A 10808-nucleotide genomic window follows, 5' to 3' on the forward strand; every position below is an offset into this window, starting at 1 on the left:
TCTGCAAGCCTGAGAAAGGAGTGGCGCCATGTGCAGAAACAAACTTGAAGAAGACCCACAGGCGTTAATGGGCAGTAATTTGGACATCAATTTGCAATGCAGTCTAGCAGACCCCTGTGGTGGGCTGACCCTGACTGGACGCCAGGTGCCCACCAAAGCCACACTATCACTGTCCTCCTCAGCTGGACAGGGGGAGAAAATAAAATATAAAAATATATATATAAATATATAAAATATAAATATAAATATAAATAATATAAATATAATATAAATAATATAAAAAAAGGCTCCTGGGTTGACATAAGGACAGAGAGGGATCACTCGCCAATCAATGTAATGGGCAAAACAGACTTGAGGAAATTACTTTAATTTATTACCAATCAAGTCAGAGTAAGGTAATGAGAAAATAAAAACTAAATCTTAAAACACCTTCCTCCCACCCCTCCATTCTTCCCAGGCTAAACTTCACTCCCGAATCCTCTACCTCCTCCCTCCAGTGGCACAGGGGGATTGGAAATGTGGGTTGTGGCCAGTTCATCACACATTGTATCTGCCGCTCCTTCCTCCTCAGGGGGAGGACTCCTCACACTCTTCCCTTGCTCCACCATGGGGTCCCTCCCACGGGAGACAGTTCTCCATGAACTTTTCCAATGTGAGTCCTTCCCACGGGCTGCAGTTCTTCACGAACTGCTCCAGCGTGGGTCCCCCACGGGGTCATGACTCCTGCCAGCAAACCTGCTCCAGCCTGGGCTCCTCTCTCCATGGGTCCACAGGTGCCAGGAGCCTGCTCCAGCGCGGGCCTCCCATGGGGTCACAGCCTCCTTCGGGCATCCACCTGCTCTGGTGTGGGGTCCTCCATAGGCTGCAGGTGGATATCTGCTCTACCATGGACCTCCATGGGCTGCAGGGGGACAGCCTGCCTCACCATGGTCTTCACCACAGACTGCAGGGGAATCTCTGCTCCAGCGCCTGGAGCACCTCCTCCCCCTCCTTCTTCACTGACCTTGGTGTCTGCAGGGCTGTTCCTCTCACCTATTCTCATTCGTCTCCCCCAGATGCTGCGCAGCTTTTTTTACCCCTTCTTAAATACGTTATCCCAGAGGTGCTACCACCATTGCTGATGGGCTCGGCCTTGGCCAGCAGCGGGTCCGTCTTGGAGCCGGCTGGCTTTGGCTCTGTCAGACATGGGGGAAGCTTCTGGCAGCTTCTCAGAGAAGCCGCCCCTGTGACCCCCCTACTACCAAAACCTTGTCACGCTAACCCAATACAACATCCCTCCCCGCCCAAAAAAAACAACAAAAAAAAGAGAAAACAGTGCAATTTTCAATTTTACATCCAAAAGCAATATATCGTGGCCTGGGTTGTCATTTGTCCCTTTGTACCCTGTGCTGGCAAGGAAGCTGCCAATTGCTTTGTCTGCAAACCTCAGAACCAGAAAAATGAAAACAAACTGATGGGGATTTAGAGAAGAGCAATTAAAATGATTAAGGGGCTGGTGGTATTAATTTATGGGAAGAGATTAAAAGATGTAACTGTTTGTAAATGTTAAATTAGAAGTAAGTAGGGGTAAGAAGAAAAGACAACTTTTTCAAGAGATGTGAGTGGAACGGAGGACTTATTTGAAGAGTTTTACAAGCTTTAGTCAACAGCAATTGGGAAGAAAATTAAGGGAGGAGAGCGCATGCTTAGCATCAAAAATAATGTCCTGGCAGGGAGGCTCTATCAAGCCAGAAAAATCATTTAGAAGTTGTGGGAGCTCATTGATAGAGTCATTTGCGACTGGGCTGTGCAAATCATATCACATATAAATAAGGTACCGTAGGGAAGAGTTCTGTGTGGGAGGGAACATGGAGATGATAACCTGACAGACCTTTCCCCTTCAGCCCCTGGAGTTTTCAGGGCAGGTGGCAGGCAGCGCAGGCAGCGCTGATGGACCTGCAAACTACAGAGCTTCATGGTTGCCTGTAAAGTAGCAGTTGCAGCAGTACTTCTACAGATGTCAAACACAGGCATTTCCCCACTCCCTCATGGCTCTGAATTAGGCCAAGGTCCCAGGACAGGGTCCATGGGCAGAAAATGCGGCTGGCAGGCCAGAGGGAATGGGAACGGATTCTGCAGAGAGCTCCTGCCTGGACCATGGCAGAAGATGAACCCTGGCATGCAGCTGTGAGGCACACAGCCTGTCAGACCACCGGCCTTCTTCTTTAAATAAAAATCTCTGTCTCCTGTGGCAAATAATAGATCTGCCTTGATATTTCAGAAATCTGCCTTAGAGTCACTAGGTGTAGGCGTCTATGGATTAAGCAGAGAAATAAATTATTAAAGAAAATTTGACAGGAGTTATACTTCTCCAAGTGCCCTGCTGCCATCCTTCTCTTTCTTACCTCAATATACATATGTCTTCAACAATTATTTAATCGTATTTATATTTTATAAAGGCCATTCTCAGGACATGAGTGGACTTAGGGAGATCTGACAATGCGGCTGCGTCCTGACCACTGTTGTATATGTTTCACACTTCCACGCTGCCCTGCAGAGGTGGCACTTGCTCGGTGGTACCTGGCTCCGGAGGGGCACCGAGAGCCACAGATCCTGGTACAGCCCCAGTCAGTGCTTCCCCACTGCAGTTATTTTCTGACTCCCAGAATGGACCTAAGCCCTGCTTCCCAGAGGTAAAAAGCAAATATTTTGACCCAGCGTACCTGAAGCACCATGAAAAACAAGAGATATTGATTCCTTCTTTAAGGTTTCAACTTTAATCATTCATAGCCAGTCAACCTGGTTGCTAGCATGGGGACATGGTGCCAGGGACAATTTCTTCTGGCTTACCTCCCACTCTCTTGTGGCCGTGTGCTGGATGTAGGAATAATGGTCCCATGCCCATGGGGAAGAGAGGTGTTCTTGTCAGGCTGGGATTTTTGGTGGTGCCCCCAAATTCAGCCCATGCCATTGAAAAGACCAGTTAGCCTTGATGCTTGGTCGGTTTTGCAGTTTTCTTCCCCAAAATATACTCTCTGTTTTTGAAAGCTGTGAATGGAAAATGGTGTTAAGTGGAATAATAACATGTGTTATGATGACTTAGTTCTCACCTCAGAGTATTCTTGTCCTCACAGCTATTCACGGGAGACAGCAGAAGAGATTTGTCACATACACAAGGGACTAACGTGCTACCCACCTTGCAGACACCTACAGTTTGGTGTGGAACGGTCCTCCCCTCGGTCCCTGGCTCACGCCTCTGTGGCACTGCATCTCACAGACCACTGTTTTACCGTTGCATCCACAGCCTTAGTTCCAGAGTGAAGAAGAGATGTTCATTTTGTGTACAAATGCTAATACCATAAGGGAAAACTCACAGGTCACCAGACAATGCTTGATGGAGTGCTTGGTCTGATCCAGTGGGAGGGTTTTCAGGAGTGCCATTGATAACATTTTGGGAGCCAGATTCTGTTTTCAGCAAGAGATCTTATTGTAAAGTGCTGTATTATTTAGTTTCGTCCCTTCAGTTCTTTATCCCTATGTCCCAAAGTACAGAAGAGGATGGTGCAGAGCTTGCTTTCTCCTCGAGGCAGGCTATATACAGCAATACAGTAAAGATAATAATACTCAGCCACATCTCAGTTGTTAGCTTTGGCACTAGAAGCAATATATCTACATTAACATGGCGATTTCCTCAAAATTTTTATCCTGCTTTTCATCACACACCAGGTGGTATCGCCAGCATGACTATACTTCTGTTAGGCCCTGAGCTAACTCAGAAAACTCTATGTGTTGCATTTTGCAAGGTGGACATGCACTCCAGCTGCTCTGTGTGGTGTATGTAGCTGATGTCTTACCTAAACTGGTACTCAGTCCTGTACGCAGAGCTGGCTGAGAGTTAGGTCAGGAAGGACATATAGGGTGTGGGATCAGGAAGGCTGCCAGGAAGAGGAGCTGGAGCAGATGACAAGCTGAGCAGAGAGATGCCTAAGGTGTCTGTGAGCAAATGTCAACACGTGAGCTGAGGCCAAATTATTCAGTAAACTGAAATACCTGTTGAAGCACAGCCTGAATTCTAGGTCTTCCCTGAGACACCCTGACCACCAGGCAAACTCCTGTCGTATGCTGCCAAACTTACCTCAGTAAAGCCTCCTTCCTGGCTGCCGGTGCTTGCCCGCACCTCTGGCAGCCCCAGTGGTGGCACAGATGCCGGCACTGATGCTATATGCAGTCGCTGTCACTTAGTCTTACCCATGAATATTTATGCATTTTCATACAGAGCAGAAGAGCTTCATGAGGACTGACAGAGACACCCACCCTGGAAATATCTGTGCCCAGGGGCTGCAACACCCTCTGTGGCAGCGGGAGACCCCTGCACCACATGAGCCAGCCAGGGGATGCCAACTGTGCCCTGGGGCTGGGGCAAGGGCTTGAGGTACTGGCAGCACCACCTCACCTTGCCTGAGCCTGAGCAATGTGCGTGCTGCATCGCAAAACATCCCTCTCCCCCTCAGGACAGCAAGCACCATGGGCCTTGGACACATGCTCGGGTTGGGGAGATTGCATGCATGAGGTAGTTGCATATTTAGTCTCCTAAAAGGTGATTGCTCACTTTAGGTGATGTTAGTGATCCAGATATTCACCCTTTGGTCTAAAATCCCAGCCCTTTGTATGCAATGCCACTCTGGGCAAGCCAGATGATGAAGTTTCTTCTTTAACTGGCAACTCTTGCTTGTATCGTCCTGTCAACAAAACTCTGGGAGCTGAATTCATTAGTTGTTGTGTAAGTGGACAAACCTGGTGCAGACTGGTGTTAAAATTGTGAGAGGTTATGAGCTAGCTGGAGACATGAGTCTGCAGGAACTGAAAAGCTTTGGCAGGTTTGCTGAACCCTTGAAAGCTGTGAGCTTTCCTTGTCCTTTGGCACATAACTCACAGCTGACAGCAGAAAACATCTGCAGCCTGAGTGTGGACACAGACCAAGACAGAGAAGTCTGGTCCTGGGAAGTACTTAATTTCTCAAGAGGAAATAAGTGTCTCTGCCTATTCACCCTGGAGTGTAAGGATGACATTTTGTTTCCAGTGAAGTCAGCTGAGCCAGGGTTTTACCCCCAGTATCCATAACAATGTTTGGCTCAGTAATTTCCTCTAGATGTACTATGAAAACAGGGAAATAAGAAGAAAACGATAACCAGTTTGTTTACAATTTGAAAAAAAACTTGTACAAATCATACTAATTTTATAGGCTATTAAATTATACATTTGTACATGTGTATGTACGTATGGATGCGTATATAATGGAAATAGTTTACAGATTAGCTTCCCTAAAATACACACAGTGGTTTAGTAATGGAGATATACTACAGGAGACAGGTGCTATTCCACATAGAATCGCAGAATCATAGAAACATGGAAAAGACCTTGAAGATCATCAGGTCCAACCGTTAACCTAGCATTGCCAAGTCCACTACTAAACCATGTCCCTAAGCACCACGTCTACCCGTCTTTTAAATACCTCCAGGGATGGGGACTCAACCACTTCCCTGGGCAGCCTCTTCCAGTGCCTGACTGCCCTTTCGGTGAAGTTTTTCCTAATATCCAACCTAAACCTCCCCTGGCACGACTTAAGGCCGTTTCCTCTCGTCCTATTGCTTGTTACTAGGGAGAAGAGACCAACACCCACCTCGCTACAGCCTCCTTTCAGGTAGTTGTACAGAGCAATAAGGTCTCCCCTTAGCCTCCTTTTCTCCAGGCTAAACAACCCCAGCTCCCTCAGCTTCTCCTCATAAGACTTGTGCTCTGGATCCTTCACCAGCTTCGTTGCCCTTCTCTGGACACGCTCCAGCACCTTGATGTCCTTCTTGTAGTGAGGGGCCCAAAACTGAACACAGTACTCGAGGTGTGGCCTCACCAGTGCCGAGTACAGCGGGATGATCACTTTCCTGGTCCTGCTGGCCACACTGTTTCTGATACAAGCCAGGATGCTATTGGCCCTCTTGGCCACCTGAGCACACTGCTGGCTCATGTTCAGGCAGCTGTCAACCAACACCCCCAGGTCCTTTTCTGCTGGGCATCTCTCCAGCCACCCCTCCCCAAGCCTGTAGCACTGCATGGGGTTGTTGTGACCCAAGTGCAGGACCAGGCACTGAGACTTGTTGAATCTCATACAGTTGGCCTCTGCCCATTGATCCAGCCTGTCCAGATCCCTCTGTAGGGCCTTTCTACATTCAGGCAGATCAACGCTCCTGGTGTCGTAATGAAGTGGGTATTTCTGAAAGGTACAAATAAGGCAAGTTTACAAATATCCTCATAAAGGGAGTTCAGGGGTTTTAAACAGTCTAATTAGCCTACATCATTCCTCACTATTCTGGTATGTGATGTGCAAGCTGCAAAATTTCCTTTCCTTTCTCTCTGCTGCCTCTGGTGCTAATTCAAGAGGTTGAAAGTACATTGACAGAGGTTGCGATTTTGAGAGACTGAACCATTTCTATCATTAAAATCAGTGGCAGATGTGCACCTAGCTTTCAGGGCGGTATTTGGCAAGCTTGTGAAAGCTGAATTTCCCTCCAAGAAGACAAATCCAATTTTCTTCCTCTCCTGGCAGTCCCTAGCATGTATTGTAAAAGACCTGCACATATGAATTCATACATCCAAAGACATTCCTGCTAGCCAGTGCATGACCATATGTTGCCTCTTCAGTTACAATAGCCTGGCATTTTGGGAGAGACTGCCCTAGGCTACATAACAGATCTTGAGTAGTAAAACTTTTAAATACAACGTGGCAGAATTTAAATGTAACAAAAGCAACTGCCAGAGTAAAATTCTCTGCCAAAGCAACATTTGCAACTTACAAAATAATCTCAGATTCATCAGTACGGTTGTTTTAAGTCAACAGTTGGCTAAGCTGTAGATAACAAATACATCAAAAATTAGCTTACCATTAAAAATTAACTCACTATACTTTAACTGTGCCATTATTAGTTTGAGCCAGTTGTGTTCATGTTGCTAGCCATGCTGGGGTCGAACCAAGCTCTGCCATGGTGCGATCTGCTCCCAGAGATATGTTGGGCATGCACTGCGACTTTGTTTACAATTGGTTGGTTTGACTAACCCTTTGCTCTGTTAAACTTCAGGTTGTGCCCTTGTGACACCAGAACCTCTCCTGTCCCACAGGCTATACCTATTCTGGTATACTGTAGACGTGAAACTTCCAGAATAGGCTGCTCAGTCTCTTTGCTGCCCTTTTGTTACCCCATATGTCTTATCCCCTTGTTGTTTTCCTTTCTTTGCTCCCAGGCCAAGGGAAGGGATGGGCCCGACAGTGTTGTTGAAGATATACAGAATTTCAGCTATTGAATTCACAAGATTTCCACAGTGGGTGGAATAAAAAATACATAACATCCTCTGCTTTCCAAGTATAGAACAGACATTTCACCTACAATGAAACCTACTAGGCTAGTCATGATACTTGGGAATATGCATATTTAACTCCCAGGCATTTGTACAGACCACTCCACTAATTCACTGCAGCGAAAAACTACAGAGCTGATCGGCCAGGGCTGACGGAAAGCTCAAAAGGCTCTAGGAGGTCCAAAGTGGTTGGAAGCAAACATCTATGTGGTAAAACTACTTTTCCTCAAATAGATGTCAGTAGAAGGGGGGGCCCTGTGGGTAATCAGAGAAATACTCCATTTACCGTAAGCACCAGCCAGCACAAGCGCAGAGAGCAAACAAAACAGAGTACAAGTGCTAGGCAACAGTCTGGATTGCAACATGCCGCGCGCTGCAGCTTCTGCAGAAGCTGCTGAGTGGCTGGGAGCATGCTGGTAGTATTTCAGTCCTTGGCTTCAGATGCAAGTGCTAAAAGTGCCCCTACGTTTTAGTCATCTGCAGCTGTAACTATCATTGGAAGTCTGCAGAGGCACCGAGCAGTTCAGGCTGGCTGTGATCTTTTATGTTGCCATATATATCCAGAAACCTTTCTGTCTGTAGCAAAGAATCCCAGTTCCGAGGGGTTTCTGGCCACGTGGGTGTGTGTGTGCGTACGCATGCACGCAGTCACATGCGTATGGGCTTTGGAGAATTCCGCTCATTTTCTGCCTTCTGACCATTTCCATAAGCAGCTGGTCAGGGGCAAGTGTGTGGCCTTTTAGCAAGAAGATCTCTGGGAGTAGCTTCCTATTAAATCGTGACTAGGGACTCTTCTGTTAATCTGCCTCTGATTACTGACTCTAGCTTGACCCTGAAGAAAGAGAGGGCATGGGCTAACAGGAAAACTATTTCCAAGCCTGGCTTAATTCTAGGTTAGGAGTCAGAGGTTTGGGGTTTTTTTTTAAATGACATGAGGCTCTGCTGCTGAGTTTCTCAGTTCCCTTGTGGAGGGGTGTCTCTGTCTGTCTCTCTTATGGTTTCCTGAAAGAAAGATGGGAGTCATTTCAGTAGTGGCTCTTCTCCTTGCGGAGCTGCCATCAGCCACAGCCAACCCCTGGGCATTGCCCTGCATCCTGCCCTCCAGACACCTGACCCGCCTGAGGAAACCCCACAAGCCCTTCACCACTTGTCTTTAACAGCGTGATTTTGCATTTCTGAGCAAGTCTGCAACAGACACCCATGTAACCAATTCCCTCCTTATCTAGGCTGCCTGTTCCACTGCCACAGCATATGAGCATCTACTCCATTTTTTATGCAGGCTGGATTACTAATATACAATTTACTAGGGCTTCTTGCAAGCATGCCTCAGAAGATTCAGTTAGAGCAGATTGGAGCTGTTTGCTTGGTTTTTAATGCTAACCATACTGAGCTTATTAAAACTGTTCTCCACAGATTGCCTTAGCTTACTTAAGATTTATAAATCTCTTGGATTTATGCTACTAGTGCCTTGGGCACTCAGGCACTGTCCTTTCCTTGGGTAACCCCAACTCTGGCTGGCAGCCAGAAATTGAGGAGAAAATATGAAATTGAATTGAAATATGAGGAGAAGCTGTCTTATCTCAGTTTTGTGTTTTTTTTCCCCTTTTAGTGGTTATGCCAAATGAGATATTGATGGTTTTCTGAGAAGGAAGAGCTGCTGCTTTTACCTTGCCCTTTCTCTAAGGGCTGAATGCAGTGCAGGACGAGGTGACAGGCACAAGACTTCACGTTTTCCACAGGCCAAGTTGATTGGGAAAGATCTGAGACAGGTGCCAGAAATTTTGCAATAGCATTGTACTTTTAAGAGAAAAAAAAAAAAAAAAACAGAAAATGGCTTATTCCAGTTAATAAGTCTCAGAATTTTTTTGCAGAAGTCTGTATAGACCTTCAGGCAGAGCAAAGGAAAACTTAAAATCACTAATAACCTATTACAGAGAAAGCCAAATACACCATTAGACATATGAAGCGTGTCAGCTCCACTTCCCATTGTACAATGCCTTCTATCACAAGAATTTGTAAATAAAGTATATGTGGCCTTCTGTGACATAAGGATCGCTGTTCTTATTTAACAGCTGAATGTAGGGAAGCATGGAGATCTCTCCAAGCACCTAACCTTCTGGGGGAGAGGGGGCTGAGACTGATGCCAGAGAGTGGTTTTCCAGTGTGCTGCCTTGCTGTCCCAGCCCTCAGTCTTGCCACTCCCCTTCCCCGTCTGTTTGGGCACATCCAATTTCCAATCATTAATAAGGCGCCTGCTTCAAACACTGTTGTTGAACCAGGGTACCACCGCAGCCCCCGCCCCCCCCCCCCAGGGCCAGGAGCCTTTCACCCAAGTCCGGCACAATGCTCAGCATCCCCAAGGTCTCTCCCTGTCTCCAACCCTTTGCTCACTTCTGCCAGGACGGAGCGTACTGAGGGGACAGGTGGTGTCAGGGTGACATTTGGGACCTCCAGAGGGAGGAGAGAGTGCAGAGGCTGCGGGTGCAGAGCGCTCCGAGATGCAGGCGACAGTCTCCCTCACAAACGCGATAGTCATGGCAACAGTGCTCCAGCTTCTCCCGGAGAACAGTAATTCAGCTTTAGACATAATTCCATATATTTGGTTTGTAGCGCAGTATTACTCACCCACCAGTATGCTCACAACTCCTGACCTGTTTTTCTTTTACCGTACCAAAGACAGAGTATGGTCACCCAGCTTGCTTTTCCAGCACTCACATCCACGAGTGTGAGAGCAGGGGCAGGCCACAGCTGGATGACATACGCGTTTCTTAGGCTTTTCTTAGCACAGGATACAAATTTCCTCCCTTTGCCAGAGTATCCCTGCGTACCCTTTTAAGTACTGCCTTCTGCTGCAGTACTCGGGGAACTCTGCACGTAGCATGAAGGCAGCTGCCTGGGAGAGGTACGGCAGAGCTGCGGTCAGCAGCGAATGCAGCCTGAAATGAATAACTGGAGTTTCATTCAGCTGGAGTCTGCAACTCCCAGGCAGCGCCTCGCTTGACAGCCAGGCAGTTGTCAGCCAGCAGGGCAGCAAACTAAGCATCCTGGTAAGGCTGGCAGGAGGATGGGCACTGATCAGTAGTGACAAGGCACACATTTCTGCATGAAAATGAGACGGCAATTCTTATTTGTAGGCACCTAGTGTACAAGATAACTGTCCATGTGGTTCTGGCAGGCAGCATGCAGCAGTATGAGCAGACAGCAACACATTGCAGGAACACTTTTTTTCTGAACTAGCTACTGAAAGAGAATAACATTAAAGCATAAATGACCTGGGGACTTTAACCCTCAGACATTGCCCAAGAGCTGCACAGTAGGATATTACCTGCAAGTATAGACTTCTTACCAGCAAAGCAACTGGTGTCTCCTGGGAGCAGTCAGAAGGAATGGTTTTATAGAGGTGGAAGAAATAACTAGCAACA

Source organism: Platalea leucorodia (assembly GCF_965183815.1).
Source record: "Platalea leucorodia genome assembly, chromosome: Z".
Lineage (NCBI taxonomy): Eukaryota > Metazoa > Chordata > Aves > Pelecaniformes > Threskiornithidae > Platalea > Platalea leucorodia.